Source organism: Staurois parvus, unplaced genomic scaffold (genome assembly GCF_062004578.1).
Source record: "Staurois parvus isolate SC_StPar_1 unplaced genomic scaffold, SC_StPar_1.0 ptg000380l, whole genome shotgun sequence".
Classification (NCBI taxonomy): Eukaryota; Metazoa; Chordata; class Amphibia; order Anura; family Ranidae; genus Staurois; species Staurois parvus.
Genome location: NW_028318176.1, coordinates 713,200 through 732,604, shown reverse-complemented (window position 1 = coordinate 732,604; position 19,405 = coordinate 713,200). Strand labels below are relative to the sequence as shown.

The window sequence follows — 19,405 nt, the reverse complement described above, 5'->3', positions numbered from 1 at the left end:
AGCCTGCTTGGAAAATGTGTGACAGGCAGTCGCTGCACTACAAGTCCCAGCATGGACCACCCATACGTGTGATAGGCAGTTGCTGCACTACAAGTCTCAGCATGGCATGCCCCCACATGGTGTGATAGGCAGTCGCTGCACTACAAGTCCCAGCATGGCCCGCCCCCACAATGTGTGATAGGCAGTCGCTGCACTAGAAGTCCCAGCATGGACCGCCTGTACAATGTGTGATAGGCACTCGCTGCACTACAAGTCCCAGCATTGACCGCCTCCACAACGTATGATAGGCATTCGTTGCACTACAAGTCCCAGCATGGCCTGCCCGTACAACGTGTGATAAGCAGTCGCTGCACTACAAGTCCCAGCATGGCCCGCCCGTAAAATGTGTGATAGGCAGTCGCTGCACTGCAAGTCCCAGCATGGCCCGCCCATACAATGTGTGATAGGCAGTCGCTGCACTACAAGTCCCAGCATGGCCCGCCCGTAAAATGTGTGATAGGCAGTCGCTGCACTGCAAGTCCCAGCATGGCCCGCCCATACAATGTGTGATAGGCAGTCGCTGCACTACAAATCCCAGCATGGCCCGCCTATAAAATGTATGATAGGCAGTCGCTACACTACAAGTCCCAGCATGACCCGCCTTTAAATATGTGATAGTAGCTGCACTACAAGTCCCAGCATGGCCCCCTATTACGTGTGATAGACAGTCGCTGCACTACAAATCCCAGCATGGCCCGCCCATACAATGTGTGATTGCCAGTCACTGCACTACAAGTCCCAGCTTGGCCCGCCTATAAAATGTGTGATAGGCAGTCGCTGCACTACAAGTCCCAGCATGACCCGCCTTTAAATATGTGATAGTAGCTGCACTACAAGTCCCAGCATGGCCCCCTATTACGTGTGATAGACAGTCGCTGCACTACAAGTCCCAGGATGGTCCACCCATAAAATATGTGATAGGCAGTCTCTGCACTAAAAGTCTCAGCATGACCCGCTCATAAAATATGTGATAGGCAGTCGCCGCACTACAAGTCCCAGCATGGCCCGCCCGTATAATGTGTGATAGGCAGTCGCTGCACTACAATTCCCAGCATGGCCCGCACATACAATGTGTGATAGTAGCTGCACTACAAGTCCCAGCACAGACCGCTCGGAAAATGTGTGATAGGCAGTCGCTGCACTACAAGTCCCAGCATGGACCACCCATACGTGTGATAGACAGTCGCTGCACTACAAGTCCCAGCATGGCCCGCCCATAAAATGTGTGATAGGCAGTCGCTGCACTACAAGTCCCAGCATGGCCCGCCCGTAAAATGTGTGGTAGGCAGTCGCTGCACTACAAGTCCCAGCATGACCTGCCCGAAAAATATGTGATAGGCAGTCGCTGCACTACAAGTCCCAGCATGGTCCGCCCGTAAAATGTGTGGTAGGCAGTCGTTGCACTACAAGTCCCAGCATGGCCCACCCGTATAATATGTGATAGGCAGTCGCTGCACTACAAGTCCCAGCATGGCTCGCCTGTACAATGTGTGATAGGCAGTCGCTGCACTACAAGTCCCAGCATGGCCGCCATTAAAACGTGTGATAGGCAGTCGCTGCACTACAAGTCGCAGCATGGACCGCCTATACAATGTGTGATGGTCAGTAGCTGCACTACAACTCCCAGCATGGCCCTCCCAATGTGTGATAGGCATTCGCTGCACTACAAGTCCCAGCATGGCCAAAACAATGTATGATAGGCAGTCGCTGCACTAAAAGTCCCAGTATGGCCCGCCCGGAAAATGTGTGATAGACAGTCGCTGCACTACATGTCCCAGCATGTCCCTCCCATAAAATGTGTGATAGGCAGTCGCTGCACTATAAGTCTCAGCATGGACCGCCTGTACAATGTGTGATAGGCAGTCGCTGCACTACAAGTCCCAGCGTGGCCCACCTGTACAATGTGTGATAGGCAGTCGCTGCACTACAAGTTCCAGCATGGTCCGCCCGTACAATGTGTGATAGGCAGAAGCTGCACTACAAGTCTCAGCATGCCCGTCTGGAAAATGTGATAGGCAGTCGCTGCACTACAAGTCCCAGCATGAATAGCCTATACAATGTGTGATAAGCAGTTGCTGCACTACAAGTCCCAGCATGGCTCGCCTGTACAATGTGTGATAGTCAGTCACTACACTACAAGTCCCAGCATGGCCCGCCCATAAAATGTGTGATAGGCAGTCGCTGCACTACAAGACCCAGCATGGCCCACCCGTATAATATGTGATAGGCAGTCGCTGCACTACAAGTCCCAGCATGGCTCGCCTGTACAATGTGTGATAGGCAGTCGCTGCACTACAAGTCCCAGCATGGCCGCCATTAAAACGTGTGATAGGAATTCGCTGCAATACAAGTCCCAGCATGACCCGCCCCTACAATGTGTGATAGGCAGTCGCTGCACTACAAGTCGCAGCATGGCCCGCCTGTACAATGTGTGATGGTCAGTAGCTGCACTACAAGTCCCAGCATGGCCCTCCCAATGTGTGATAGGCATTCGCTGCACTAAAAGTCCCAGCATGGCCAAAACAATGTATGATACGCAGTCGCTGCACTAAAAGTCCCAGTATGGCCCGCCCGGAAAATGTGTGATAGACAGCCGCTGCACTACATGTCCCAGCATGTCCCTCCCATAAAATATGTGATAGGCAGTCGCTGCACTATAAGTCTCAGCATGGACCGCCTGTACAATGTGTGATAAGCAGTTGCTGCACTACAAGTCCCAGCATGGACCGCCTGTACAATGTGTGAAATGTAGTCGCTGCACTACAAGTACCAGCATGGCCCGTACAATGTGAGATAGGCAGTCGCTGCACTACAAGTTCCAGCATGGCCCGCCCATAAAATGCCCATAAAGTTTTTTTTTTTGTTCCTGCAAAGCAAACAACAATGGTTAACAACAGAACACAGTCACAAAAGAACAGTAACTCAATAAAATGACAACTTTTTTTCTCTGCCAGAAAAAGTGAAAACAATATATGCCGAAGATAGGGGCAATCCCCTCCTTTCCTTCTTTTTTCCCTCCCCTCATTTCTTCCTTCCCTCCTTTCCTTCCTTCCTAACCTTCCTCATTTGCCTCCCTTCCTTCATTCCTTTCTTTTCTTTCTTTCTTTCTTTCTTTCTTTCTTTCTTTCTTTCTTTCTTTCTTTCTTTCCTTTCTTCCTTCCTTCCATCCATTCCCTCCCTTTTTTTCCATCTCCTCCTTCCTCCATCCCCTTCCTTCCTTCTTTCCTTCCTTCTTTCTTCCTCTCCTTTTGTTCTTACCTGGCCAATTTTTAGCGCAATTTAACCACTTGCCCTCCTGAGGATTTACCCCCCTTCCTGACCAGGCTTTTTTTTGCTGTTTGGCGCTGCACTACTTCAACTGACAATTGCGCCGTCATGCAATTCTGTACATAAATGAAATTTATGTCCTTTTTTCACACAAATAGAGCTTTCTTTTGGTGGTATTTGATCACCTGTGCGCTTTTTATTTTTTGCGCTTTAAAAAAAACCACAAAAAGTTTGAAAAAAACAGTATTTTTTACTTTTGGCTATAAAAATATATAGTAAAATCAAACTTAGTCATAAATTTAAGCCAAAATGTATTCTGCTACATGTATTTGGTAAACAAAATCCCAATAAGTGTATATTGATTGCTTTGTGTGAAAGTTATAGCGTCTACAAACTATGGTATAGATAATATGAAATTTACACAGCTTTTACTTTCTGACTGCCAATCATGAGGTGCTAAAATACCAGGATTGTACAAACACCCCCAAATGACCCCTTTTCGGAAAGTAGACACCCTAAGCTATCTGCTGAGAGGCATATTGAGACCGTGGAAGATTTATTTTTTTCCACAACTTTTTGAAAAATGACAAAACAGTTTTTTGGGGGGTTTTTTTACACAAAGTTGTCACTTAAAGGATATGTTGCTCTCAAAAGCCATGCGTATATGTGGAATTACACCCCAAAATACATTCTGCTACTTCTACTGAGTATGGGGATACCACATGTGTGAGACTTTTTGGAAGCCTAGCCACATACAGGAGCCTGAAATCCAATGACCACTTTGAAAGCCTGAAGGTGCGTAACTTCTTCATTTCACTTCCTCACTACCTATCACAGTTTTGGAGGCCCTGAAATGCCAGGATAGCACCAAACCCAGACAAATTACCCCTTTTTGGAAAGTAGACACTCCAAAGAATTTAAAAAGAGACATGGTGAGTATTTTGCAGATCTCATTTTTTCTCACAAGGTTTTGAAATATAAAAAAAGGAAAGAATAAATATGTTTTTGTATTTTCTTCATTTTTCAAAAACTTGTGGCAACAAACGAGATCTGCAAAATACTCAACATGTTTCTTATCAAATTCCATGGGGTGTCTACTTTCCAAAAATGGGTCATTTGGGGGGGTTTGGTGCTATGCTGGCATTCCAGGGCCTCCGAAACTGTGATAGGTAGTCAGGAAGTGAAATGAGGAAATAAAGCCCTTTAAGAGCCTGAAGGTGCTTATTGGATTTTGGGGTCCTGTGCTTGGCTAGACTGCCAAAACATCTCTCACATGTGGTACCCCCATACTCGGGAGAAGTAGCAGAATGTATTTTGGGGAGTAATTCTACATATACCTATGGCATGTGTGAGCAATAAATTATTTAAATGACAATTTTGTGTAAAAAAAAATTTTTGTTGTCATTTTCCAAAAACTTGTGGTAAAAATATAAATTCTTCTATTGATTCAACATGCCTCTCGGCAAACAGTTTGGGGTGTCTACTTTCCAAAAAGGGGTCATTTTGGGGGGTGGGGGCATTTTATGCCCAACATTAGAAGTTTATACCACACATCACTCACTCTTCTAACCACCTGAAGACCAAGCCTTTTTCTGACACTTTTTGTTCAAAAAATCAGTATATTTGATAGGAAATTAATTTGAACCCCAAATATTATATATTTTTTTTAGAGCAGACACCCTAGTGAATAAAATGGTGGGTGCTGCAATTTTTTATCTCACATATTACTCACACAGCGATTTTTCAAACGCAATTTTTTTTTTAAATATACACTTTTTTTATTTCAATGCACAAAAACACAATATATTGGCCAATTATTTGGCAAGATATAAAAGATGATGCTATGCTGACTAAATAGATACCAAACATGACATGCTTTAAAATTGCGCATGCCCTGTGCAATGGCGACAAACTGCAGACATTTGTAATATCTATAGACAATGTTTAACCACTTTCACTCCTGAGGATTTACCCCCCTTAATGACCAGGCCTTTTTTTTGCTGTTTGGCGCTGCACTAATTCAAATGATAATTGCGCGGTCATGCAATGCTGTACCCAAAAAAAATTTACGTCCTTTTTCTCACACAAATAGAGCTTTGTTTTGGTGGTATTTTATCACCTGTGCTCTTTTTATTTTTTGCGCTATAAACAAAATAAACACAAAAATTTTGATAAAAACCAATATTTTCTAATTTCAGCTATAAAAAATATATCGTAAACTCAAAGTTAGTCATAAATTTAAGCCAAAATGTATTCTGCTACATGTTTTTGGTAAAAAAAATCCCAGTAAGTGTATATTGATTGCTTTGTGTGAAAGTTATAGCGTCTACAAACTATGGTATAAATAATATGAAATTTACACAGCTTTTACTTTCTGACCGCGCATCACATCTCTTGAGGTGCTAAAATACCAGGATAGAACAAACACCCCCAAATGACCCCTTTTCGGAAAGTAGACACCCTAAGCTATCTGCTGAGAGACATATTGGGGTTTATTTACTAAAGCTGGAGAGTGCAAAATCAGACTCACTTCTGCATAGAAATCAATCAGCTTCCAGGTTTCATTGCCAAAGCTTCATTGAACAAGCTGAGGTTAGAAGCTGATTGGTTTCTATGCAGAAGGGAGTCTGATTTTGGACTCTCCAGCTTTAGTAAATAAACCCCATTGTGTTCATAGAAGATGTATTTTTTTTCCACAAGTTTCTGAAAAATCACAAAAACATTTTTTTTTTTACACAAAATTGTCATTTAAATGATTTATTTCTTGCACAAGCCATGGGTATATGTAGAATTACACCCCAAAATACATTCTGCTACTTCTACCGAGTATGTGGATACCACACGTGTGAGACTTTTTCGGAGCCTAGCCACATACAGGAGCCTGAAATCCAATGACCACTTTGAAAGCCTGAAGGTGCGTAACTTCTTCATTTCACTTCCTCACTACCTATCACAGTTTTGAAGGCCCTGACATGCCAGGATAGCACCAACCCCCTCCCAAATGACCCCTTTTTGGAAAGTAGACACTCCAGGGAATTTAAAAGGAGACATGGTAAGTGTTTTGCAAATCTCATTTTTTCTCACAAGGTTTTGAAATATAAAAAAGAAAAAAAAAATATGTTTTTGTTTTCTTTCTTCATTTTGCAAAAACTTGTGGCAACAAATGAGATCTGCAAAATACTTACCATGCTTCTTATCAAATTCCTTGGGGTGTCTACTTTCCAAAAATTGGTCATTTGGGGGGGGGGGGGGTTGGTGCTATTCTGGCATTCCAGGGCCTCCAAAAATGTGATAGGTAGTCAGGAAGTGTAATGAGGAAATAAAGCCCTTTAAAAGCCATTGGATTTTGGGGTCCTGTACTTGGCTAGACTGCCAAAATGTCTCTCACCTGTGGTACCCCCATACTTGGGAGAAGTAGCAGAATGTATTTTGGGGAGTAAAAACTTGTGGTAAAAAAATTAATTCTTCTGTTGATTCAACATGCCTCTCAGCAAATAGTTTGGGGTGTCTACTTTCCAAAACGGGGTAATTTTGGGGGGTGGGGGCATTTTATGCCCAGCATTAGAAGTTTATGCCACACATCACTCACTCTTCTAACCACCTGAAGACCAAGCCTTTTCTGACACTTTTTGTTCACATTACAAAAATCATTATTTTTGCTAGGAAATTAAAGTGAACCCCCAAACATTATATATTAATTTAGAGCAGACACCCTAGTAAATAAAATGGTGGGTGCTGCATTTTTTTTATCTCACATATTACTTACACAGAGATTTTTCAAACACAATTTTTTTGAAAAATATACACTTTTTTTCATTTTAATGCACAAAAACACAATATATTGGCCAATTATTTGGTAAGATATAAAAGATGATGCTATGCTGACTAAATAGATATTAAACATGACATGCTTTAAAATTGCGCATGCCCTATGCAATGGCGACAAACTGCATACATTTTTAATATCTATAGGCAACGCTTTAAAAGCCTTTACAAGCTACCATTTTAGATTTACAGAGAAGGTCTAGAACTATAATTACTGCCCTCGATCTGACGTTCATGGCAATACCTCACATGCATGGTGCAATCGCTGTTTCATACTGGCACAGGGTCAACGCTCACGACCGCAGGTGTGCGCGTGTGCGGATGGGTGAGGGTACTTTTTTTTTTCTTTTTTTTCTGATTTATTTAATTATTTTTACACTGTCCCTTTGAAAAATCTCATCCGACAGCACTGCACACACCTACTTATGTCTATTTTGAAAGCAAGACCCTGTTGCTGTCAGAATAAACAGTTCAGTGCTGCAGTTTGACATTCCTGCAAATAAATCAACAATGGTTAACAATAAAACATAAACTCAATAAAACAACTTTATAAGGAAAAGTGTGTGGTGGTATGCCCACCATTAGAAACCTCCCTCAATCCATCTACTTCTAATGGTGGGCACACATGAAATGTGCCAACAAATATAAAATATATATGCCGAAGCATGGGGGCCATCCACCCACTGGCCACCCCAGGCCCCCATGCTTTGGCATATATTCTCTTTTTTTTAACTGCGGATGAAAAATCTCATCCGACAGCACTGCACACACCTACTTATGTCTATTCTGAAAGCAAGACCCTGTTGCTGTCAGAATAAACAGGTCAGTGCTGCAGTTTGACATTCCTGCAAATAAATCAACAATGGTTAACAATAAAACATAAACTCAATAAAACAACTTTATAAGGAAAATTGTGTGGTGGTATGCCCACCATTAGAAACCTCCCTCAATCCACCCACTTCTAATGGTGGGCACACATGAAATGTGCCAACAAATATAAAATATATATGCCAAAGCATGGGGGCCATCCACCCACTGGCCACCCCAGGCCCCCATGCTTTGGCATATATTCTCTTTTATTTCAACTGCGGATGAAAAATCTCATCCGACAGCACTGCACACACCTACTTATGTCTATTCTGAAAGCAAGACCCTGTTGCTGTCAGAATAAAAAGGTCAGTGCTGCAGTTTGACATTCCTGCAAATAAATCAACAATGGTTAACAATAAAACATTAACTCAATAAAACAACTTTATAATTGAAATATCTCTGCAAGGAACAATGTGTGGTGGTATGCCCACCATTAGAAAACCTCCCTGCATCCACCCACTTCTAATGGTGGGCACACATGAAATGTGCCAATAAATATAAAATATATATGCCGAAGGTTGGGCAGTGAATGGGGGAAGTACGGGTGCTGCAGAATTTGTGGGCTGCCAATCGGGATTTGCAAACACATCCGGAAGGATACTAGGGGCTCTACGGGCCTGTGTGTGAATTCTTGGTGGCTGCGGGACACTACTTGTGCTCGCCACCGCACCAGCTTGTACTGCACTTATGGGACTCGCCACGTCACCAAGTGATACTGCAGTGCTGGTATGTATGATACCAGGATGTACTAGGCCGATGGTGCTTGCCATTTCACCAAAAGGTAGCGCGGCACTAGTACTGACACTCTGCTGCATATGAGAGTCATAATGCATTTGTACCACATGTGTGAGACTTTTTGGGAGCCTAGCCACATACAGGAGCCTGAAATCCAATGACCACTTTGAAAGCCTGAAGGTGCGTAACTTCTTCATTTCACTTCCTCACTACCTATCACAGTTTTGGAGGCCCTGAAATGCCAGGATAGCAGCAAACCCAGACAAATTACCCCTTTTTGGAAAGTAGACACTCCAAAGAATTTAAAAAGAGGCATGGTAAGTATTTTGCAGATCTCATTTTTTCTCACAAGGTTTTGAAATATAAAAAAAGGAAAGAATAAATATGTTTTTGTATTTTCTTCATTTTCCAAAAACTTGTGGCAACAAACGAGATCTGCAAAATACTCAACATGTTTCTTATCAAATTCCATGGGGTGTCTACTTTCCAAAAATGGGTCATTTGGGGGGTTTGGTGCTATGCTGGCATTCCAGGGCCTCTGAAACTGTGATAGGTAGTCAGGAAGTGTAATGAGGAAATAAAGCCCTTTAAGAGCCTGAAGGTGCTTATTGGATTTTGGGGTCCTGTGCTTGGCTAGACTGCCAAAACGTCTCTCACATGTGGTACCCCCATACTCGGGAGAAGTAGCAGAATGTATTTTGGGGAGTAATTCTACATATACCTATGGCATGTGTGAGCAATAAATTATTTAAATGACAATTTTGTGTAAAAAAAATTTTTTGTTGTCATTTTCCAAAAACTTGTGGTAAAAATATAAATTCTTCTATTGATTCAACATGCCTCTCGGCAAACAGTTTGGGGTGTCTACTTTCCAAAAAGGGGTCATTTTGGGGGGTGGGGGCATTTTATGCCCAACATTAGAAGTTTATACCACACATCACTCACTCTTCTAACCACCTGAAGACCAAGCCTTTTCTGACACTTTTTGTTCAAAAAATCAGTATATTTGATAGGAAATTAATTTGAACCCCAAATATTATATATATTTTTAGAGCAGACACCCTAGTGAATAAAATGGTGGGTGCTGCAATTTTTTATCTCACATATTACTCACACAGCGATTTTTCAAACGCAATTTTTTTTTTAAATATACACTTTTTTTATTTCAATGCACAAAAACACAATATATTGGCCAATTATTTGGTAAGATATAAAAGATGATGCTATGCTGACTAAATAGATACCAAACATGACATGCTTTAAAATTGCGCATGCCCTGTGCAATGGCGACAAACTGCATACATTTGTAATATCTATAGACAATGTTTAACCACTTGCACTCCTGAGGATTTACCCCCCTTAATGACCAGGCCTTTTTTTTGCTGTTTGGCACTGCACTAATTCAAATGATAATTGCGCGGTCATGCAATGCTGTACCCAAATCAAATTTACGTCCTTTTTTTCACACAAATAGAGCTTTCTTTTGGTGGTATTTTATTACCTGTGCGCTTTTTATTTTTTGCGCTATAAACAAAATAAACACAAAAATTTTGATAAAAACCAATATTTTCTACTTTCAGCTATAAAAAATATATCGTAAACTCAAAGTTAGTCATAAATTTAAGCCAAAATGTATTCTGCTACATGTTTTTGGTAAAAAAAATCCCAGTAAGTGTATATTGATTGCTTTGTGTGAAAGTTATAGCGTCTACAAACTATGGTATAAATAATATGAAATTTACACAGCTTTTACTTTCTGACCGCGCATCACATCTCTTGAGGTGCTAAAATACCAGGATAGAACAAACACCCCCAAATGACCCCTTTTCGGAAAGTAGACACCCTAAGCTATCTGCTGAGAGACATATTGGGGTTTATTTACTAAAGCTGGAGAGTGCAAAATCAGACTCACTTCTGCATAGAAATCAATCAGCTTCCAGGTTTCATTGCCAAAGCTTCATTGAACAAGCTGAGGTTAGAAGCTGATTGGTTTCTATGCAGAAGGGAGTCTGATTTTGGACTCTCCAGCTTTAGTAAATAAACCCCATTGTGTTCATAGAAGATTTATTTTTTTTCCACAAGTTTCTGAAAAATCACAAAAACATTTTTTTTTTTACACAAAATTGTCATTTAAATGATTTATTTCTTGCACAAGCCATGGGTATATGTAGAATTACACCCCAAAATACATTCTGCTACTTCTACCGAGTATGAGGATACCACACGTGTGAGACTTTTTCGGAGCCTAGCCACATACAGGAGCCTGAAATCCAATGACCACTTTGAAAGCCTGAAGGTGCGTAACTTCTTCATTTCACTTCCTCACTACCTATCACAGTTTTGAAGGCCCTGACATGCCAGGATAGCACCAACCCCCTCCCAAATGACCCCTTTTTGGAAAGTAGACACTCCAGGGAATTTAAAAGGAGACATGGTAAGTGTTTTGCAAATCTCATTTTTTCTCACAAGGTTTTGAAATATAAAAAAGAAAAAAAAAATATGTTTTTGTTTTCTTTCTTCATTTTGCAAAAACTTGTGGCAACAAATGAGATCTGCAAAATACTTACCATGCTTCTTATCAAATTCCTTGGGGTGTCTACTTTCCAAAAATTGGTCATTTGGGGGGGGGGGGGGTTGGTGCTATTCTGGCATTCCAGGGCCTCCAAAAATGTGATAGGTAGTCAGGAAGTGTAATGAGGAAATAAAGCCCTTTAAAAGCCATTGGATTTTGGGGTCCTGTACTTGGCTAGACTGCCAAAATGTCTCTCACCTGTGGTACCCCCATACTTGGGAGAAGTAGCAGAATGTATTTTGGGGAGTAAAAACTTGTGGTAAAAAAATTAATTCTTCTGTTGATTCAACATGCCTCTCAGCAAATAGTTTGGGGTGTCTACTTTCCAAAAAGGGGTAATTTTGGGGGGTGGGGGCATTTTATGCCCAGCATTAGAAGTTTATGCCACACATCACTCACTCTTCTAACCACCTGAAGACCAAGCCTTTTCTGACACTTTTTGTTCACATTACAAAAATCAGTATTTTTGCTAGGAAATTAAAGTGAACCCCCAAACATTATATAATAATTTAGAGCAGACACCCTAGTAAATAAAATGGTGGGTGCTGCAATTTTTTTATCTCACATATTACTTACACAGAGATTTTTCAAACACAATTTTTTTGAAAAAATATACACTTTTTTTCATTTTAATGCACAAAAACACAATATATTGGCCAATTATTTGGTAAGATATAAAAGATGATGCTATGCTGAGTAAATAGATATTAAACATGACATGCTTTAAAATTGCGCATGCCCTATGCAATGGCGACAAACTGCATACATTTTTAATATCTATAGGCAAAGCTTTAAAAGCCTTTACAAGCTGCCCTCGGTCTGGTGTGCGCGTGCGCGGATGGGTGAGGGTACTTTTTTTTTTCTTTTTTTTCTGATTTATTTAATTATTTTTACACTGTCCCTTTAATTTTTTTTTTTTTTATCACTTTTAATGCTATCGCAGGGAGGGGGGGGGCCTTTTCTCCCGCTGCTTGTAAATGCAATCCTGCAGTTAATTAATCACTAGGAATGCTTTTACATGAAAGCCCATTGCCGGCTGAAAAAAATGATACCAAGATAATGCCTGCAGCTGCTAGATATTAAACATGACATGCTTTAAAATTGCGCATGCCCTATGCAATGGCGACAAACTGCATACATTTTTAATATCTATAGGCAAAGCTTTAAAAGCCTTTACAAGCTACCATTTTAGATTTACAGAGAAGGTCTAGAGCTATAATTACTGCCCTCGATCTGACGTTCATGGCAATACCTCACATGCATGGTGCAATCGCTGTTTCCATACTGGCACAGGGTCAACGCTCACGACCGCAGGTGTGCGCGTGCGCGGATGGGTGAGGGTACTTTTTTTTTTCTTTTATTTCTGATTTATTTAATTATTTTTACACTGTCCCTTTAATTTTTTTTTTTTTTATCACTTTTAATGCTATCGCAGGGAGGGGGGGGGGGCATTTTCTCCCGCTGCTTGTAAAAGCAATCCTGCAGCTAATTAACCACTAGGAATGCTTTTACATGAAAGCCCATTGCCGTCTGAAAAAAATGATACCAGGATAATGCCTGCAGCTGCAGGCATCACCCTGGTATAACCATTCAAAGTCCAGTGATGTACCAGTACGTCGCTGGTCCTTGTTGGGTGTATATGCTATGTTCTTTTTTTCTTTATGCAGCCTGTGGGCTGAATGAAAAAAAAGAGAAGAAATCTCTGCCAGAAAAAGTGTGTGGTATGCCCACCATTAGAATACCTCCCTGCATCCACCCACTTCTAATGGTGGGCACACATGAAATGTGCCAACAAATATAAAATATATATGCCGAAGCATGGGGGCCATCCACCCACTGGCCATCCCAGGCCCCCATGCTTTGGCATATATTCTCTTTTTTTCAACTGCGGATGAAAAATCTCATCCGACAGCACTGCACACACCTACTTATGTCTATTCTGAAAGCAAGACCCTGTTGCTGTCAGAATAAACAGGTCAGTGCTGCAGTTTGACATTCCTGCAAATAAATCAACAATGGTTAACAATAAAACATAAACTCAATAAAACAACTTTATAAGGAAAAGTGTGTGGTGGTATGCCCACCATTAGAAACCTCCCTCAATCCACCCACTTCTAATGGTGGGCACACATGAAATGTGCCAACAAATATAAAATATATATGCCGAAGCATGGGGGCCATCCACCCACTGGCCACCCCAGGCCCCCATGCTTTGGCATATATCCTCTTTTTTTCAACTGCGGATGAAAAATCTCATCCGACAGCACTGCACACACCTACTTATGTCTATTCTGAAAGCAAGACCCTGTTGCTGTCAGAATAAACAGGTCAGTGCTGCAGTTTGACATTCCTGCAAATAAATCAACAATGGTTAACAATAAAATATTAACTCAATAAAACAACTTTATAATTGAAATATCTCTGCAAGGAAAAATGTGTGGTGGTATGCTCACCATTAGAAAACCTCCCTGCATCCACCCACTTCTAATGGTGGGCACACATGAAATGTGCCAACAAATATAAAATATATATGCCGAAGGTTGGGCAGTGAATGGGGGAAGTACGGGTGCTGCAGAATGTGTGGGCTTCGGGATTTGCAAACACATCTGGAAGGATACTAGGGGCTCTACGGGCCTGTGTGTGAATTCTTGGTGGCTGCGGGACACTACTTGTGCTCGCCACCGCACCAGCTTGTACTGCACTTTTGGGACTCGCCACGTCACCAAGTGATACTGCAGTGCTGGTATGTATAATACCAGGATGTACTAGGCCGATGGTGCTTGCCATTTCACCAAAAGGTAGCGCGGCACTAGTACTGACACTCTGCTGCATATGAGAGTCATCATGCGTTTGTACCACCTCAGCAACCTGGAAATGGGGTCAGGTACACCTGATCTTAGCAGGGACCTCTTCTCCGTCATCTGAGCTAACTGTCAGGGTGCTGACTGCTGTCTACAGGCTCATATTCTGAGGGGGATTCTGTCAGTCAGTCTTCCCCTTTGCTCTCACCTGACATGCTCAGAATCCTGTAGGCCTCTCCACTAAAGTACCTTTGGTTGGACATTTTGGCCACTAAATGTATATGTACCTAGTGTGACTCATGAGAAAAAGAGGGCCTAGCTGTCAAGGACTGCTTGAACCGCTACAAAAAATTTACCGACAAGTGCTAACAGAGATCAGGCCTGATTCTGTGAACACTGCAGTTTTGTGTGTAATGTATCAAGTGACAGTTATCTACTGACACTGCACTTGCTGGGGGAGTAGGGGTTAAACGCAGGTGCTGGCAGGTGTCGGGGCTGATCCCGCTAACGCTGCATTTTTGGGGACACTATACTAATGTGAACGCCGGTGTAGCGCTGAACTGATCATAGATATTGATCCAATCAGACACTATACTAGCAATAGAGGTTTAGTGTGCAAGTGAGCATGTTCCTGGCAATCAAGGGGTTAAATGTGATTACTGGTGTACTAGCGGGCTATCTGACGCTATCTGGGAGGGGCGCTAACTAACACTATCAGAAGTCGCCAGCAACACTAATACAGTGATCAGTAAAAATCTGTGCACTGTAAACAATGACACTGGTGACAGGGCAGTGAAGGGGTTAACTGGGGGGGGGTGATCAATGGGTTAAATGTGACCTAGGTGTGTTCTGTTAGTGTAGTGCTTTGTACTCATGTTTTCTGTGTCTTCTCTCTCTGGGACGGAATGTGCCCAGGCAGAGAAGATTTACATCATATCCTGTCCTGTGTAACTGTCATCACAGGACAGGATAGGACAGGGACCGATCATTCAACTTCAGCCGGACATCACTGGCTAAAATTGAATGATTGGTCCCTCGGGGATCGAATCGTGACACCCGTGGGAGCATGGGAGCGCGAATGATGTCTAGAAACGTGATATTGCACAGCGGTGCCACCCTGCTGCAGTATATGTACTGTGGCTGGTTGGCAACCGGTTAAAACACACCCCTCCTCTCTCACCCCCCCCCCCATCACCAAGTGTCCTATCAAGACTTGCCTCTGTTTTTTTACATTTATACATTTCATACAATTAAATTTTTTACATTTATACAATTTTTTTTTTTTTTTTAAACATCAACTTCTAAAAACATCTTATATAACTACATTTCTTACACATATATATATATATATATATATACATATATATATATATATTTTTTTTTTTTTCTTATCAAACATCAATTACTAATAAAGATAACAAAAAATAATAATACAATACCATTTTTAGCGCAATTTAAAACACACCCCTCCTCTCTCACCCCCATCACTAAGTGTCCTATCAAGACATTCCCCTGTTTTTTGACATTTATAAATTTTACACAATTAAATTTTTTAAATATATACAATTTTTTCTTGGGGGTGGGTTCAAATATCAACTTCTAAGAACATTTTATATAACGACATTTCCTACATATACATATATATATATATTTTTTATATTTTTTTATTTTTTTTTTATTTTTTTTTTTATTATTTTTTTCTTTCTTATCAAACATCAACTACTAATAAAGATAATATAAAATAATAATACGATACAATTTTTAGTGCAATTTAAAACACACCCCTCCACTCTCACCCCCCCCCCCCCCCCACCCCCCATCACTAAGTGACCTATCAAGATTTTCCCGTTTTTTGACATTTATACATTTTATAAAATTACATTTTTTAAATATATTCAATTTTTTTTTTTGGGGGGGGGGTTCAAATATCAACTTCTAAGAACATTTTATATAAGTACATTTCTTACATATACATATACATTTTTTTTTTTTTGAGGTTTTTTTTTTTTTTAATTTTTTTTTTTTTTTAGATTTTTTTTTTTTCTTATCAAACATTAACTACTAACAAAGATAACAAAAAATAATAATACGATCGATGGACTTTTTCTCCTCTTCATCTCCATTTCTGCCAGTGATGTCATTCAGGCATCTGGAAATACAGAGAAAAGATCGTTATACATTATGGACTAAAACCACATGGAATTCACCATCTTCATCCATTTCAACATCAAACCAAAGGATCATGTCCTCAATCTGCATGTTCAAGACTTCCTGGATGTTAAGTCTCCGTGGTTCTTGTGCATTAGGGATAGCTGCCCGGCAAATGGGACACGTGGCGCTCTCCCTGATCCATCTTTGGATGCAGGCAGGGTGGAAAACATGAGAGCACTGGAGAACCCTAGTCTCCTCTCCAGCGCCGTATTCAGCCAAACAGATGGAACAAGTCGGCTGCTCCTCACCCTGCTGCTCCATAGCCGGTGGTCCCTCTTGTACCGGGTTGTTGGCAGCCTCCCTAATGCGATCTCTTGGAGAACGGCGTCTGCGAATAGCATTGGCGTCCTCCCGTCTCCGACGACGTTGCCCTCTGGACCTTGTCCTATGAGCAATCGGAGACTCTCGGCCTTCCCGAGCTGATGATCTGCGCCTTGAAGGTCGTGGCATCCTGATGGTGTTGGATGCCAATGTACCTAAAAAAAGCTAAAAAATGACAATATTAATAATAATATTGTAAACAATAACAGTATAATACTGATGGCAATATCAATTTTTAAGAATAATGAAAATCGCAGTTGTCGCAGGAGACGTGCTCTGGCGATGTGCATCGGTCGGCGACCTGTGCAGGAGTGATCTGATTGCCACTTCCTGTCCGGGGTCCTGCTGTGTTTGGGCTGCCTTTTGTTATGCCTGATGACTTGCAATTTTTTTTCGGTCATGAAACGCTATATTTTGATAAATTTGATATTATTCTATAGATTTTACATAGAATGAAATATTACTGTGGCCATTTTAAAGTTATTTTTCAATTTTGCCACTAGATGGCACTGTGTGGGCATTCTGCAGGGCTGTAATACCGCTGGTTGCCATGGATGTCTCCCTTCCTGATCGGCTCCATACAGGGCATACGAAGTTGTTGCTGGCTTTTAACGGCCATGTCTTCCTATATTTCTGTATAGGAGGCTAATCCCGGAGCTGAGGCAGAAAACGGACAGTCCCCAGAGACGATAGGAGCGGTCGGCTGTCGGCATAACGGTCACCGAGGAGAACAGAGCTGAGCAGGTAGGAGATAGAGCGGGAAGGAGAGCCGGGGGTGGTGCTGAGGAGGGGCCGGGGTGGTGAGGAGAAGGCTGGGCCTGCTGGGTGGTGTAGTCCGCAGGGGGTGTTGTGGAGGGGGCTATGTATGGAGTGTGTTATAGAGGTGATGATATCCAGCTATAGAGGTGATGATATCCAGGAGAGGGACAGACGTAGCTGGATCTCCCCCATTATGTGCCCCCATCACCCCCCAGTGTCCCCTCATCTTCCAGTCCCCCCTCCCCCCTGCCCAGGGTACAGCTCATTGCTTTCCTTTCCTGACTTTGTTGCTGGATAGCAGGCGGCTGCAAGTGTGGTGATGAGGATCCCACCTTTAGGCCCCGTTCACCTCTGGTGATTTGGGATGGCAATTGTGTTTGTTCCTGTGATTCGGAAATCGCACTGCAATCCTGGCGTGTGTTTGTGTGCCATCCATTATTAATGACACCTCAGACGTAGGAGCTTCTTTTGGGCGACAAGCTGGAGGAAGAACCGCGCCGCGTTCGAAGTGACATTATAAATGAATGAGACGCAAACAGGCGTGGTACACTTTGCCAGGATTGCAGGGCGATATGGAACGGCAGCAACTCTGCCCCATGATCCCGAATTGCCAGATGTGAATGGCCATCCGAAGCGTTAGAGTCCTGGTGCCCAACACACGGCCCCCCGGCCCTCTGCGTGTTGCTGGCGGGCTTTTGGGCACCAGGTACAGAGAAGAATGGCAGCAGAGTGGCGGGCACTTGATGGCTCTCTGTTCTGCTCTGTGTTCCAGCTCCTGCACTGAGGAGACACACTGTACTATGGATGGAGTTATCTCTGTCCCCAGTACATGTCCCAGCCTGGGAGAGGGAGAGCAACGCAGGAGCCTGTGATCAAGTAAGGTGGATGGGGGAGGGGGTTAATATTCACTGCTATGGACAGTAATGGGGAAAGTAGGGGGAGGATAATTTATGGGGGGTTACTTTCACCGCCCTGATCAGTAATGGGGAGGGGGGGGTGAATTGTGAGGGGTTAACTTTCACTGTCATGATCAGGGAAGATTATGGAGGGGTTAAAGCGGAGTTCCACTCAAAAGCTCAAGCTCCCCTTATTTGCCCCCTCCCCCTCTCTACTGCAATATTTGGCACCTTTTGTGGGGGTAGCGGGTACCTGGTTTGGCATGTACCCGCTCCCACTTCCGTCTCAGTACGCCGTGGTTAAATGACTTGGAAGTTGGGCCCCCTCCTTGCTCCCGCAATGTCCTGGGAACTTTCACAGGTCCCAGGAGACTGCTGGACCAATCAGGAGGCGCGGCGCTACTCGTGCATGCGCAGTGGGCACCAGGCTGTGAAGCCTCAAGCTCTCACAGCCTGGTGCCCACAGTAGAGATGCCGGCACCGTGGAGGACAGAAGGAGAAGAGAGACTGTGCCGGTGAGTACATCGCTGGACCCTGGGACAGGTAAGTGTGTGTTTATTAAAAGTCAGCAGCTACAGTCTTCATAGATACTGACTTTTAATAAACACAAAACAGCTGGAACTCCACTTTAAAGTAGAGTTCCAGCTGAAAAAAGCAAAAAACAAGAAGTCACCATCTACAAAAACTGTAGCTGCTTACTTTTAAAATACAGACACTTACCTGTCCCTCGGTCCAGTCGTGTCCTCATCGCGGCTGGTTTCACCAGCCGTCTTCTCTCCCCGGCATCTTCAGTGTGGGCACCCGGCTGTGACAGCTTGTGGCATCACAGCCGGGTCACCACAGAGGGGTGGTTAATAGTAGTGACACCTGAGCTGGGAGCTGCTTATTGCAGCCATTGACACCAAAGCTGGGGTCTTATTGTTGCTTCCACTGACACCAAAGCTCTGCAGTTATTATTGCATTCCCTGACACCAATGCAGTGTTTATTTGCCTTCACTGATACTAATGCTGGGGCTTATTATTGCATCCACACTGAGACCAGTGCTGCTGCTTATTGCACCTATTGACTCCAATGCTGTTGGTTATTATTGTGTCCACTGACACCAGTG

The 19,405-nt window shown here is 42.6% G+C and overlaps 1 long non-coding RNA gene across 2 annotated transcripts in view; it reads left to right on the top strand.

The window, feature by feature from the left end:
• LOC149455955 (uncharacterized) overlaps nt 1-19,405 on the top strand; it is a 305,136-nt gene that overhangs the window by 154,409 nt on the left and 131,322 nt on the right. For both annotated transcript variants that reach the window (XR_016313987.1, XR_016313986.1), the window contains exon 5: nt 17,283-17,385. This is a non-coding gene — a long non-coding RNA (uncharacterized LOC149455955). The remainder of the gene's footprint in view (nt 1-17,282; nt 17,386-19,405) is intronic.